This window comes from Micromys minutus (genome assembly GCF_963924665.1).
Source record: "Micromys minutus genome assembly, chromosome: X".
Taxonomy (NCBI): domain Eukaryota; kingdom Metazoa; phylum Chordata; class Mammalia; order Rodentia; family Muridae; genus Micromys; species Micromys minutus.
Window position 1 is genome coordinate 89,292,970 of NC_137970.1, and position 14,701 is coordinate 89,307,670.

Sequence of the window (14,701 nt, forward strand, 5' to 3'; positions counted from 1 at the left end):
TGATATTGGCTATTGGTTTGCTGTATATTTCTTTTAGTATGTTTAAGTATGGGTCTTGAATTCCTGATATTTCCATGACTTTTAACATGAAGGGTTGATGAATTTTGTCCAATGATGTCTCAGCATCTAATGAGATGATCATGGGTTTTATTTTCTTTGAGTTTGTGTATATAGTCGATTACATTTGATAGATTTTAATATACTGAACCATTCTCATGTCCCTTGAATAAAACCTACTTAATCACAGTGGAGGAACATTTTGATATGTTTTTGCATTTGGTTTGCAAAATTATATTGAGAATTTTTGACTAGGGATTATAAATTCATATTAGCTCATAAGTCAAGTTAATTCACAGACACCATTCCTTGTGCCTACACACACACACACACACACACACACTAAAATTTTTGCTGGTATCCAACATGATGAAAATTGTTTTAAAAAGACTTAGCTTTGACTTTGCATTCTCACAGGATGTGAAGGTGCTGTGCTGCAAAGTAGCTGTTCTTTTCCCCCCATAGGGAATTAATCATTTCACTGTCAATGTCTACTACCCTTCCTTATTCATGTATATGCCTTAGTAAGCCTCTGTATTCAGGTGAGTTCAAATTCATTGTTTTAAACATTACCAGTTTTTTTTAAATGAAAAGTTCTCCTTTTCCTTGGAAGTTGTAAGTAGAGCAATTGATTCCCCTATGTCAAACCATAGAAAAATACCAGTATTTTGAAATTCTCTTGCTGTCCCTGGAATTTCTTCACTTTTTGGTACTCCCAAAGAAGCCCCATACTTTTTTTGTTGTTGTTGTTCTTTCAGCTAGAACAGTCTTCTGTTATTTATCTGCCATTCATACCTCTCGAATAAGTTTTCAGATGGCTATGTGAGCTTATTTCTATAAAACAGATCGTGTGGGTTCTCCTGCTTGATACTTCTGAAAACTCATTCAGCCATCTACCCACAATGTTCTGCATGTATCTCAAAATCTTATCCTGAAATTCACTTGCCATTTTTTTTCATAGTTTTAACCATGGATGGAAATGGGTGCAGAGAGTTAGAGCCAAACATCAGGCAGAGTTTGAAGAGTCTGGCTGCAGAGTGGAGAATGGAAGTGAGCAAGCTAGAGGAGTCAAGGACACTAGAAGAAGACCCACAGGATCAACTAATGTTGGCACATGGGAGCTCATAGAGACTGAACCACCAACCAAATACTATTCATTGGATGGACCTAGGCACCCTATACATTTGTAGCAGTTGTGCAGCTTCATCTTTATGTGGGTCCTCTAACTACTGAATCAGGGGCTGTCTCTGATTCTGTTGTCTGCCATTGGATTCCATTCCTCTACCTGTACTGACTGGTTAGGCTTCAGCAAGCAAGGTTGTACTTAGTCAAGCTGGGATTAGCTGTGTTCAAGGTCAGGTGGTAGACATGGAGGACCTCCTTTTCTCTGGGGATGTATATAGATATCTTAAGACAGAGAACTACAAAATAGAGGCATTCAGTACTCCTATCTTCCTTTCTTCTTTCTATGTGATGCATTATTTCATGTTATGACTAAAAGATAAAACCCCCAATCTTGGATTCCCTAATTTCCAGAACTTTATGTAAATTTCACTTCTTTATAAAGTACTCAGTTGGTCAAAACTTTCCTGGAAGCACAGCTGGATGGAGATAGTACATTTACATAGAACCTAATCTACACTTCTAAACACAGCAAATGAGGTATGAATCTCAATACCCTTCATTCTCAAGTCTGTAAGCATATAATTTTGTTCTTTTATAACATAATTCAATCACCACTTAGAGACCACTTTTCACCAGAAAGCAGAAAACAAAATTTAGGCGACTCCTAAATTTAGGTGGATTTTCTCAGTTTATTTTAAACACAGTTCAGGATTTCCACCACTTTATGCTCCTCTGATTTACTCTAAAATTGATCTAAGGACAAGGGGCTCATAAGTCTTCAACATAGGCCACAAAGATGCAAGGTACATTGTCGAGAGCTACCCTCTACCAAATGATGGGCCTATTAACCAAATAAAGTTCCTGACTGTCATTCCCTTTGTATACTTAGTATTTCTGTAGTAAAAATCTTTCAATGTTGCATTCTATAGTCCACACTTATTTCCATCCTGGTAGATCCTTTGGGTGATTGATAGGCCCCTCCTAGTCTACACATTCTCAATAACATGCAGGCAAACATCTAAATGCTTTCCACTCCTGGTCCTTTTAAAACCTCCATTAAATATGTAAGAATACTTGATTTTGAAGGTATATCAGATTTTGATTTGTATACATGTGTCTGGGATATTTAGGGTCATAAAATTTGGAAGGGGACTATAAGAAGTGAATAGCTGAAGAGAGGGGTAGAAGCAGAGGCAAATCAAATACATATACAAATGCAAAATGAAAGCAAGAAGAAAGCCAAGGAGGAAAAGGGAGCAAGGAACTGGAGAGGGGTAGAGATTGAGACTGGAACTGTATTTGAGATAGAACATTGCTTTTCTAGCATACAAACTAGACACCACACACACACACACACACACACACACACACACACACACACACACACACACGCTAATGGTGCTTAAATCAAATTCAGAATTATATACATACTAAGAAGTTAGAAGTATGTGGATGTGAAATTCAAAGACATCGTTGGCAACGTATAAGTTCTAAGACAAGATAAGGTAATATAATCTCAAAAAAAGGTGTGGGGGACAAGAAGATATGGGATAAGCTTTGATGAAAATGCTATAAAGATGCTCTTTATTTACACACTAAATTTGAAAATCAGAATGGTTAAAATTATGAAAATATCTATCCCAACCAAAGGATCTACAAATTCAATGCAATCCTTATAAAACCTCCCACACAAAACTTTAGGCATTGTAAAATAATCTTGAAACTTATGGGAAAATGGGTCCTAGACAGACAGAAAAAAGTCCTGAGAAATGAAAACAGTGGAAATGTGTCATGATACATTATTTTAAGTTATACTACAGAGCTATAACAAAAAATAGTGTGGTATTGCTCTAAAAAGTGAAACATAATAGATGGAATGAAATTGAAGATCCACATAGAAACTCCGACTCCCACAGCTCCCTTATTTTGATAAAAAAGACAAAAAAACACATGTTGGAGAAAAGTTTGTATCTTATATAAATGTCAGTCAAACAGGACAGCTACTTGTAGAGAAAAGAAACTAGATCTTTATTTTTTGCCCTAAACAGAACTCACCTTCAAATAAATCAAGAACATCAACATAAGATCTAATGTGTGGATTTTACATATAAGAAGATAGGGTACATGCCTGAGCTTATTAGCACAAGAAAGGCCATTTTGAACATAATTCAGGTACCACAGACCTGAAGCCCAACAAACGACAAATGGGATTTCATAAAATTGAAAAATTTTTCTGCATAGAAAAAGGCACCATCACTAGAATGAAGAGGTTGCCAGAATAATTGGGAAATTATTTACACCTGACAGAGTTCCTACCCAGAAAATACAAAGAACTAGAAAACAAACAAAAACCAAAGAAACGCAAGAAAACAAACAATACAATTAAAAATTGGGGCATTTCACAGAGAAAAATACAAATGGTTAAGAAATATTTTATCATAAAGTACCTCCCCTAGATGAGAGTTATGGCAATTAATAGCTTCTGGGAGAGAAGAAGGAGGTTTTCTTCAAGGATGTGGCTAAAGAGAGGTTACCTATGCTCTAGTAGATGGCCCTTACACCTATGCACATACTGGAAACACAAAGTGAAGTTGGTGATTTTGAAAAAAAAAACTGCATAAAATTGAGACGGAATAATAATAGTAAGGTAGGAGAGAATTTGTAGCTGAGGAAATGGAATTGATTAAAATCCATTATCTACATGTATGAAATGTTTAAGTGAGAAAAAGTATTTTTAAAATGATAACATTTTAAAAACATTGAACATCCTTAGCCATTACAGAAATGCAAATTAAAAACTACTTTGAGATTTTTGTTTTGTTTTTTAACCTCAGTCAGAATTGCTAAGAAAAAAATGAGAACAAATGCTGACATGGCTGTTGGAGAAAGAACACTTAATCACTTATGATAATAGTGCAAATTGGTATAACCATGATGGATATCAGTTTGGAAGTTTCTCAAAAAAAGAAATCTAGAAGTGGATATGTCACATAATTCAGCTATACTGGTCCTGAGCTTATTCACAAAAGACTCTATATCCGACTACAGATATAGTTGTCTGACATCGTACTCCTCAGATACTTGCTTAGCCACATTCTTTGCTGCTCTAGTCACACTGCCCAGGAAATGTAAACAACCTAAATGCCTATCAACTAGCAAATGAATGACAAAATCCTATTGAACTGTAAAGAAAATGAAACTATGAAAATTTCAGGTAGATGAATGAAAATAGAAATATTATACTGGGTAAAATAATTTAGACACCCCAAGACAAATGCAGCATGTTATTTTTCATATAGAGATGCTAGCTTTGAGTCTTTTGATGTGTTTGAATTGGAGTTCCTATGGAAGTCAGAAAATCAGTAAGGAGCCATGCAAGGGATTTCAAGGGAAAGTGGATGGAAAACAGACAGTATTAATGGAGGAAGGGGCTAATGGATCAGAAAGGGTTAAATGACTTGGATGATAGGGGGCAGGGTAGAGCAGGGAGTGCTGGGAGGGATAACTAACACTAAAGACCTTTACAAAGGCCTTATGGAAACCTACTACTGTAGAAATATATATATGGATTTACATGAAGTTACCCATAATAAGATGATACTGTCTTTTTCAGACACCATATATCACCACATAAACAGCCTACTTCCAAGTATAGGTTATCTCTTCTTCAAGTAGTTAATAAATGACTTCCCATAGACACCTCCCTCCATCCAACTATTTCAGGCTATTGTTCTTTGTTATTCTTCAGAACTTGATGGTAAACCCCTATTTCTAAAGACACCATGCACTTGAGTCATAAAACATGAAAACATCAAATTTATGCAGTTTTATTGCTACTGGCTCGTATATTTAGAGCCTATTCTACAAGGTTCAACTCATGCCTATAACTATTAATTGCACCAAATATCCACGTCTAGTTAGATCATAGGTCCTAGAGAAGAACCTATCACTAAGAGTATGCTGCTAAATGGACACAGTAGTGATGCTCTTGTCTTTATATCCATAGATTAATGGCATTTCCCACCTCCCATCACATAAGCTTTCCCCAACCTTGCAACAGGTGATGATTTACAGAGACTCACCACTACACAATACACAGAGAATAAGACACTTCTGACTGCTCAGCTCTAAACATGACCTCTATATCATATTTCAAATCTCAAGATTTGACACTCCTAGAAGAAGTGTCAGAAAGATTGTAAGAGTCAAAGGTTGAGGACATCTGCAGAGAAATAATATTTGGCAGACATGACACAGGTATTATACATATTAATTCTCAACAGCTGTGACTGTGTGCACAGATTGACACAGCAAAGATCCCAGTATGGGTGTAAGAGGGTCTCAAAAAGTCGCACCCCTAGCTGAAGAGTTATTGGCAACTGAAAGGTACTGGGGAGGCAGAGTAGATTTCCCTCAGGAATGTGGCCATGCTTCAGTATATTGTCCTATACTCATGAACATACAGGTAGCTTTAAATGGACTAATTAGTTCTTCTTCAAGAGCACATACAATTGAAAAGAAATGTAGTGGGGAGGATAGGGAAGGATTCTGAGGGGAAGAAATGGGGGTAGATTTAAAAGAAGAAAACATATTATGTACATGTAATTATATACATAAACTCAATATGCACTATGTAACTTTTTTTTTTGCAGTCTGCTGTCTCCCTACCATGATTGAGAAAGCCCTCAAAGACTACAGAGTCTCAGTGGTTCACAGAAGAGTTTCCAGTTCCAGATCTTATTTTTAAAACATGTGCTATCATTGTGGCTTGGCTCAAAAGCAAAATAGTTGGTGGGTCAATAAAAGATGTGTGTATGTGTGTGTGTGTGTGTGTGTGTATGTGTGTATGTGTGCTAAAACCACATCCTACCTTCCCCTGGTTGAGCATTTTGCAACTTTATACAAGCACACTCGCACACACACACACACACACACACACACACACACACACACAGAGAGAGAGAGAGAGAGAGAGAGAGAGAGAGAGAGAGAGAGACAGAAACAGAGACAGAGACAGAGACAGAAATGCAGAGAGACAGAGAGACAGAGAGACAGAAACAGAGACAGAGTGAGAAAGAGAGTGGAAGAGAGAGAGACAGAGTGAGTGAGAGAGAGAGAGATAGAGAGAGAGATAGAGAGAGAGAGAGAGAGAGAGAGAGAGAGAGAGAGAGAGAGAGAGAGAGAGCAGGGTTGCAACTAGGGGTACACACATAAAGAAGCATAGGGTGCTAGGGAAATACTTAATAGTTGAAACTACTAAAACCCATGTTAATCAAGGCAGATCTATCCAAAATATTTTTAAATACTGAGACTATGGCACAACTGAGTCCCACCAAACTCCTTTCCAAACCTATATTTATAATAATACATAAGCAAACACAAGTTTACTTTACTTTACAGCAGTGATTTCAAAATGTCTTTCAAAAACTATACTTTTCTAGAAATGCCAGAGGAATAGGCATGTGAAATGAAGGGGGCTTAGTAGGCAGAGTAATGAAACCTAAAAGTGTCCATATCTCCATTCTTGAAAACTAAATATTTTATCTTACATGACAAACACATGTATTGCAAATATTTGGTTTCAGGATCCTGGCAAATTTATCCGGATTTTAATGGTAGGCCCAATCAAATTATAGGAGACCCTGAAGGTTTAGAAACTAACTATTCAGTTGTGATCAGAGATAGATAAGGCTATAAAAGGAAGAACGTGTGGTGACTTTCAAGGTGGAGGAGGGAAACCACAAGCCAAGGAACTTGATTGGGCTCTGGAATCTGGAAACCATAGCAAACAGATTCACCCTACCAGCATTGTGATTATAGTATAGTAATTTCACAGAGGTATGACATAAATTTATTTGTTCTAAGCATGTTGTGTTTTTGCTATGGAAACCACAGAAAAATACTAGCATTCCCTTATTACACAATATGCAGTGATTCTAGAAGACTGGCTCAAATTTAGTTATTTTTCACACTGGACTTCTATAGAAAAGGTCAAGGTTTCAACATAGTCAGCTGGTCATTTCCCTCAAATATGCCTCAACATCTTTCCTCTTGTTGTTATGCAGGTTCCATGGGGATCCTTGTGATCACACCTCAAAGATAACTTTTCTCTAACTGTGCCCAGTCTCCTCTATCCCAAGCAAAACTAATCCCTCTTTTCTCTCTAGTTCATTACACATTGTGTGTTTTTCTTACTGAACTCAGTACAAATTGACAAATCTTGGAGAACCAAGGCCCACTGAACAACTACATTGTTTTGATCAATTATCATTTTCTTTTGAAAGGCTGTGGATAGACCTTGGGACCTTATTAATGTCAGGCAAGAAATTGCATCCCCCAAACCCTTATAATGCTTCGTATAAAATTCTTAGGGTATTTTAATTCATCAAATGATTGCTTTTTGATTTTTATACATGGATATTATATACTTTAGTCACATTCACTCCATGTCCCCCTCTGTTGTCCTTCCTCCCCTCCATTCTTTTTAAAAAAGCACTAGTGTTTTCCCAGGTATGTGTTTCTTTCCTACCAGGTCTACATGAGCCTTTCTCTGTTCTCAGTCACAATCTCTATGCTTATCCTTCATTGCACTAAATGCTAACACACTTTTGTATTTATTTACGTCTTTAATTCCCCCCTTCCTAGTAGACCTTGTTTAATGACAATATGTCAGTCCTGTTTACTGCATGGTATCACCAACATCTGCTATGGTGCCTGTCACAGTATTTAGAGAGTGAATGCATTGCTGAGCACATTCTTCTCAATTTACCTAGTATACAGGAGAATAAAATCTATTTGCATAATCATGGATGTTAGGGATCACAAAAGGCAAACTAGAGATCATTTCTATCCACTTTTCTCTCCACACAGCATCCAACCCCTCTGTCACTAATAGGACTAGCCAGGCCTCATCTCACTGAAGCAGCTGTTCACTCCCAAGAGGGAGAATAAATGGAGTCCTGGCACAGAGCTCTGAAAAACTGCCAGCTTTCAGCACAACTTGTCACTGTGTATTGGAGGCATTTACTTGAGAAAATTAGTAGGCCTTCTGTGCAACAAAAGTGACCCAAATCCAGAGCATTCCTATCAAGCTAGATCATTTTCTTTGCTAAAGCACATCAGAGAAGATGCTTTTTAATTTCAGTGATCAAATCAATACAGTGAGCAAACAGCCATACTGCATATTGGGTAACGTTTCCTAATTAGGTTGTTTTGGTAACTAAACAGGTTGTTATAGATAAACTGTTCATAACTACTAATTAGGAAGCCCCAGTGAGCAATGTGCTCTTTGCAGCTGTTATATAACTGAACCTACAGCAAGGAAGTGTTTGAGACAGATTATTCTCCTAAGTTTGTCTTTCCTTAACCAAAACCAGCATTACAAGAAGGTGAAATGTACCGAAACCAGAGTAGTATGATCAAAGGAATGCTAAGGAGATGTGCCCTCAAAAACATTCCTCCTAGTCTTCGCTCCACCTAAACATTCATATTGTTCCTGCAATTTAAAGCTGTATTAATCCCTGTGCAGTTCCCAATGGAATGTGTTGGGGGTTGGAGGTGTAGCATAGCAGGCCAGTATGGTTTTAGCACACATACACACACACACACATACACACACACACACACACACACACACACACATACACACACACACGTACATACACACACACACACACACACATACACACACACACACATATATATATGTTCACCATGTGTGTGCTTGGTGCCTAGATAAGTCAGATAGTTTCAGGTCCCAAGGGACAGAGCGATGACTAGTTGTGAATCACCATCTGGGTGCTGGAAATTGAACTCAGCTCCTCTGTAAAAACAAGAAGTTCTCTTAACTGCTGAGCCACATTTTCAGGCCCTAAAAGGTTTTGATTTTTATTTTTGTTTTGTTTTTAATTATTAAATATCCAGAAAAGAACACTCTACTTTCTGACTGTAATAAGGTAATATAACTTTAAATTTAGCCCAAGTTTTTCATACAAGGAAAAGAAAAGGGTTAAAAATGTGTCAGTGCTTTTATGTGTTCTGACAATGGAGAAAGGTCAGAGTGGTGCCCATGACTTGCAGATGAAAAGCAAGTGGATATTTGCCACTATGAAAGGAGAAAGATATGCCTATAGATAAAATGTTCAACTGGAAGTTTTCCTAAGAACACCAAGCCTGACCACTTCCTTCCACAAATGTGTTTGTCATATAATAATGTCATTGGGGGGCTGGAGAAATGGATCAGAGCTCTTCTAGAGTTCCGAGGTTTAATTTCTAGTACCCACATGGCCTGTCACAATTGTCTGTAACTTCAGTCACAGGGAATCCAATACCCTCTTCAAACCTCTGAGAGCACGAGGCACACCAAATGGCACAGCAACATATATATAAGCAAAAGATCCATGTACATAAATTTTTCTTAAAATTCTTTTTTTTTTTTTTTTACAAAAAAGGTCCAGGTCTTTTTAGGAGCACCTGTTGGGCAGATTCACCTCTAAGAAGTAGGGACAGAGAAATTACCAGGTAGATATGGAGATGGGGGAGGCAGTGTGCCTGTGCAGGGAGAATTTCAGAGAGAAATTCAGAGAGAAAAGAGAGGAGAGAGAAAAGCAGAGACAAAGAGAGACAGAAAGACAGAAACAGGATAGACAGAGAGACAAAGATTAATGAATATCATAAGTAGGATTTCTATGCTCAACAATGGTTCAACCAAGGCAATCTCTCTGAAAAATTTCAAAGCCAATCATGTCTCCTTCAGTTTCCCTGCAACTCTTTTCTAGGGCCTCTGGTAGGCAGTTCTTTTTCCATTCCTATACTGGGCTCCAGGGAGAGGATTTAAAGGATCTAGAATGTAGTCATCTACTTGCTTTTTATGTTTTATCTTAAACTAAAAAAGTTGATGCTTATTAAAAAGGTGTGGGCAAGACATCAGGGAATTGTTAGAAGGATAATTGGGGACAGGATTAAGATTAAGGGTTTAGTTTTAGGTGGATGGAAAGCTTGCCACAAATCCCTAAAATCAGGCAGCTGTCACCTTAAGCTAGTAGTCAGTTTTCATACCATTAATAATGAGGCTACTTCCTGATATGACACAGCACAGAATTCCCAATGACATGAATAGTATAATGTAAAAAAATGTTGGCTTGTATCTGTGAAGGACTTTTTATAGTCATAGAGAAATTAGGCAAATAGTACAACAAGTTCAAGGATGCCTAGAAAACGATTGGCCTAGATTCTTGGTATTTTCAGGTTCTACCCCTACCTCTCTCATCTTCATAATTCTATCTATGTCACTTTTTAGGTTCTAGAGATCAAGCCAGGAACCATATCTATGCTAAGAATATGCTCCACTATTTTTTGTCATTATTATTGGATATTCTCCATATTTACATTTCAAATGTTTTCCCATTCCCATCCTCCTCCCCTCCCCTTGCTTGCATGAAAATGCTCCCACTCCCAACCACATACTCCCACCTCAGCACCTTGGCATTCCCCTACAATGGGAAAATGAGCCTTCACTGGACCAAAGGCCTCTCCTCCCATTGATGTCAGACAATGCTATCCTCTGCTGCATATGCACCTGGAGCCATGGGTCTCTCCATGTGGGCTCATTGTTTAGTGTTTTTGTCCCTGGAAGTTCTGGAGGGTTTGGTTGGTTGATAATGTTGTCCTTCCCATGGGGTTGCAAACCCTTTCAGCTCCTTCAGTTCCACTACTGATGATAGCCTTTTATGCAAATAAAATTTTATTATGAATATGTTATTTTAAAAAATTAAGAAATATCTCATTTTTTCTATGTTTGTGATTTTTGACACTGGAAGTCCAATGTTCTCATTCTTAAAGACATAGTAAATAAAATATAAAGTCTATAATGTATTTTATTATAAAACAAACTTCTAAAATGTATATTATCCTAATTACATACTCCTTGGTGGTTTTTTTTGTTCATTTGTTTTGCTTTTTACTTTTCTATTTTTACTTTTTTCTTATTTCTTGTAATTATATTTACACACACACACACAAACACACATATACCAAGTGCTGTGTTTTAGTTAGGGTTTCATTGCTGTAAACAGACACCATGACCAAGGCACTCTTATAAGGACAACATTTAATTGGGACTGGCTTACAGTTTCAGAGGTTCAGTCCATTGTCAACAAGGAGGGAGAATGGCAGCATCCAGGTAGGCATAGCCCAGTAGGACCTGAGATTTCTACATTTTCATCTGAAAGCAACTAGCAGAATACTTACTTCCAGGCAGCTAGCAATAAGGTTGCTTCTGAAAACACAAAATATATGATAAAAGGCAAGTTACTCCAACCCAAAGTATATTATCCAATGAGATAGGAGCTTTTATGATTCATTAGAGAAAAAGGTAGGAAATATAAGGCCACAGGTTCAAGATCCTACCCAGATTCTGCATTTGAACCCCAGTTTTGTCATCTCTCAGCTGACTTTTACCAGAAGTAGTTACTCTTAGAAACACAATTTCCTCATTTATAAAATTCTGTTTACTTCATAGGGTCATTCTATGATTAATGAGATGATGTATATGAAATGTTTAACACATTGTCTGGGACATACTCAGCCATCAGTTAATGGATACCATTTTCCCATCATCTCTAAATAGCTTTTAATCACTGATCCACTAATAGACTTTGAAGAAACCATTATTCCTCTGAAACTGAATGTAAAATTTTGTAAACTCTTTTTTTGCTGAAAAGAATGTCCAATACTTTTAAACAAACACAGAGTTCAAAAAGCCCTTCCATGCAATTATGGTTCATTGCTCATGAAATAGTAACTTATCTATTCAACTGCACATATATAACAATATAAACATGACTGACACATATTATATATGTCCTGTCACAATATTGATGTCATCTCATCTAACAACACTTGGGTTTGCTAAGAATGAGCAGCAAAGAATAAAGAGAAAGATGGATGAGAGACATGTCATTGTGGACCTGCTCTTGGGAGAAGGTCCAGCTAGATGGTACACAATAGACAGTGATACCCTGCCCATTCCCTCCATCTACTACACACTGGTTTCATAGACGGTAGCCTTGATTAATTCTTTGCTGTAACGTTTCCAAAAGGCAACCTATATAATAAAAAAATCCATAGCTAACTGCATCATTAGAAAAAACATTCTTGATCAGGAAAAGAGCATAGTACTTTTCTCAAATTCACATGTTACCCAGAAGTCTCTGCACCCTTTCAAACTTCTTAGTAATCATTATCTTGGACCACTGTCTTAATATGGCTTTGATTTTGCAGCACAACTGCTAAAATCTTCCACAGGAAAATCTTTGCAGAGCCTGAAAATTTGTCATAAAAAAGACATGCCTATAATCAAGAATTAATCTAACTAACCATGATTAACACTTCATACTCAAGCCAATCTGTTCTGAATTCTGTGTTGTGATTCAGTGTGTCACTATAAAACTCTAAGAAGCTTCTAGCCTCTTTTAAAAAAAATCTCCCTTAAAAGAAACTATAAGATTCTCCTTTCAAGCATATCATCACATCCAATCTGAAGATGTAACATTTAAAAAATTTTAACTACAGCTCTTTATCATTGCCATGGTCTGGTTTCATATTGTAATTTATGTTCTCAGATATAGAAAAGTTCTGGTCAGATGTTATGTATCCCTAGCAACAGAATAATGCATTTTTTAAAGTTCATTTGGGAGACATGCACAGAGTATTATTTGGAACAAGGCAAGTCATCTGTACATTTTGTAAATCCATGTGTATCTGCCAAGTTCCAGTCATTGTACTAAGTTCAAAGAAGCCATAGTGAAGATATTCTTTGTACCATCACAAAGACAGGCATAGAAGTAGATGATGTTGATACACTATCATAGAAGACATTTACAATCAGAATCAATACAGGATACTATATAACTCACCAGAAGAAGACATCTAAACTAGAGGTGTCCAGAGAATACGTGCATGGAGAAATATTATAAACAATGGAAACTGAGTGGACAAATGCTTTGGGGTAAAAGAAAGCACAATATGTTTATAGAATACTAAGTAGTTGTATGGCTGTTCTCTGGGGGTAAAAAGATGAATTTCAGATGTTGTGGCTAAAGCCAAAAGTCAGACAATGAATTTTCTTACAATTCCTAGTAAGATGTTTAGACTATTTAGAAGGAAAACTAACTTCAAAATTTTCATTATTATTATTATTATTATTATTATTATTATTATTATTACTATTATTATTATTATCAAAATTGAAGGGGCTACAAAAATGTGTGTGTCAAGGTCAAATGATAATTTGGCTAAGTTGATTCTCACTTTCCATCTTTAATTTACTTGCACTCCAGGAATTGAACTCAGGTCTCCATGCTTGTGCAGCCAGCTTTACTACTTGCTTTGCAAGCTTTATTTGATGAGCCATATTGTCTACCTTGGCATAAGGAGCTATTGAAGAATTGTAAGCCATATAAACACAACAGGAATCGGCTATTAGAACAATATCACTGGTGGTAATAAGCAAAGGAGATTGAAGTAAGGCAACATTTGAGGAATGGAGGTAAATTTGAAAGAGATATATATTTCAAAAGAGGATGTATTATGAATTCAGTGCTCTAATACTTTATATAGGTAGTATAGGATGTCTTCAATAACTCCCTTCCGAACCACGGCATTCATTCCTCCAGTTATCAGAAAGTATTACATTAATGCACTTGATCTCCTACAGATGATGTTCAGCATTAGGCAATGAACGAATTCAGAGATTTATGCTCACCTCTCACATCAATAGAAGACGACACCGAAAGACCCTCCTCAGCTTGTCAGCTTCCCATGGAACTAGCCAAAGTTCTTATTGGTACTGCATTCTGGTTCAGTTACTCCATCTATCCAATCTGGCTTTGCCTATCTTACTGCTTTGCTCCTGACAGTTTTTCCCAATGTATTTCCTGCATACAGGTCCATGCCCCCATATCTTTACAAGGGACCAGATCAAAGATCTCAGTGTGCCTATCTATAAAATGAGAAGGCAGATGGGTTGCTTTGCTGTAAGCACTTCCTCCCTTTGTACCATTCATGGACTGTGGGATTCTTTGGCAATTCTTGCAGCTGTTTGAAAACAGCAGGAAACTGATATGACAGAAGCTTAATTTTAGCAACCCCAGCAGGACTCACCACAGTAATTAGAAATGTTTCACAACATACCACCCACAAATCTTGGACCCAGTTGGGGTTGACAGTGTCTACTTTCATATATATAAAATTCTTTATACCTTCCATGCCAAACCTTGCTTCTCATGAAAAATACTCCCATTCCCTGTGGACTAGCAGGAGCTGTGCAGAAATCTTTTGCTGATACCAGAAGTAAAAGCCGGAAGTCCAGCAGTTTTGGAAATGTGGTACAAAGCTAAATGTATGATTAATATATCAAGGTAAATATTGCTACTATACCTTCCCTCACCTTTCAAAAAATTCCTTCATAAAATACAAGGGAAATGCTGGGTTCTTTCATGAATTATGACAACTACTCCTC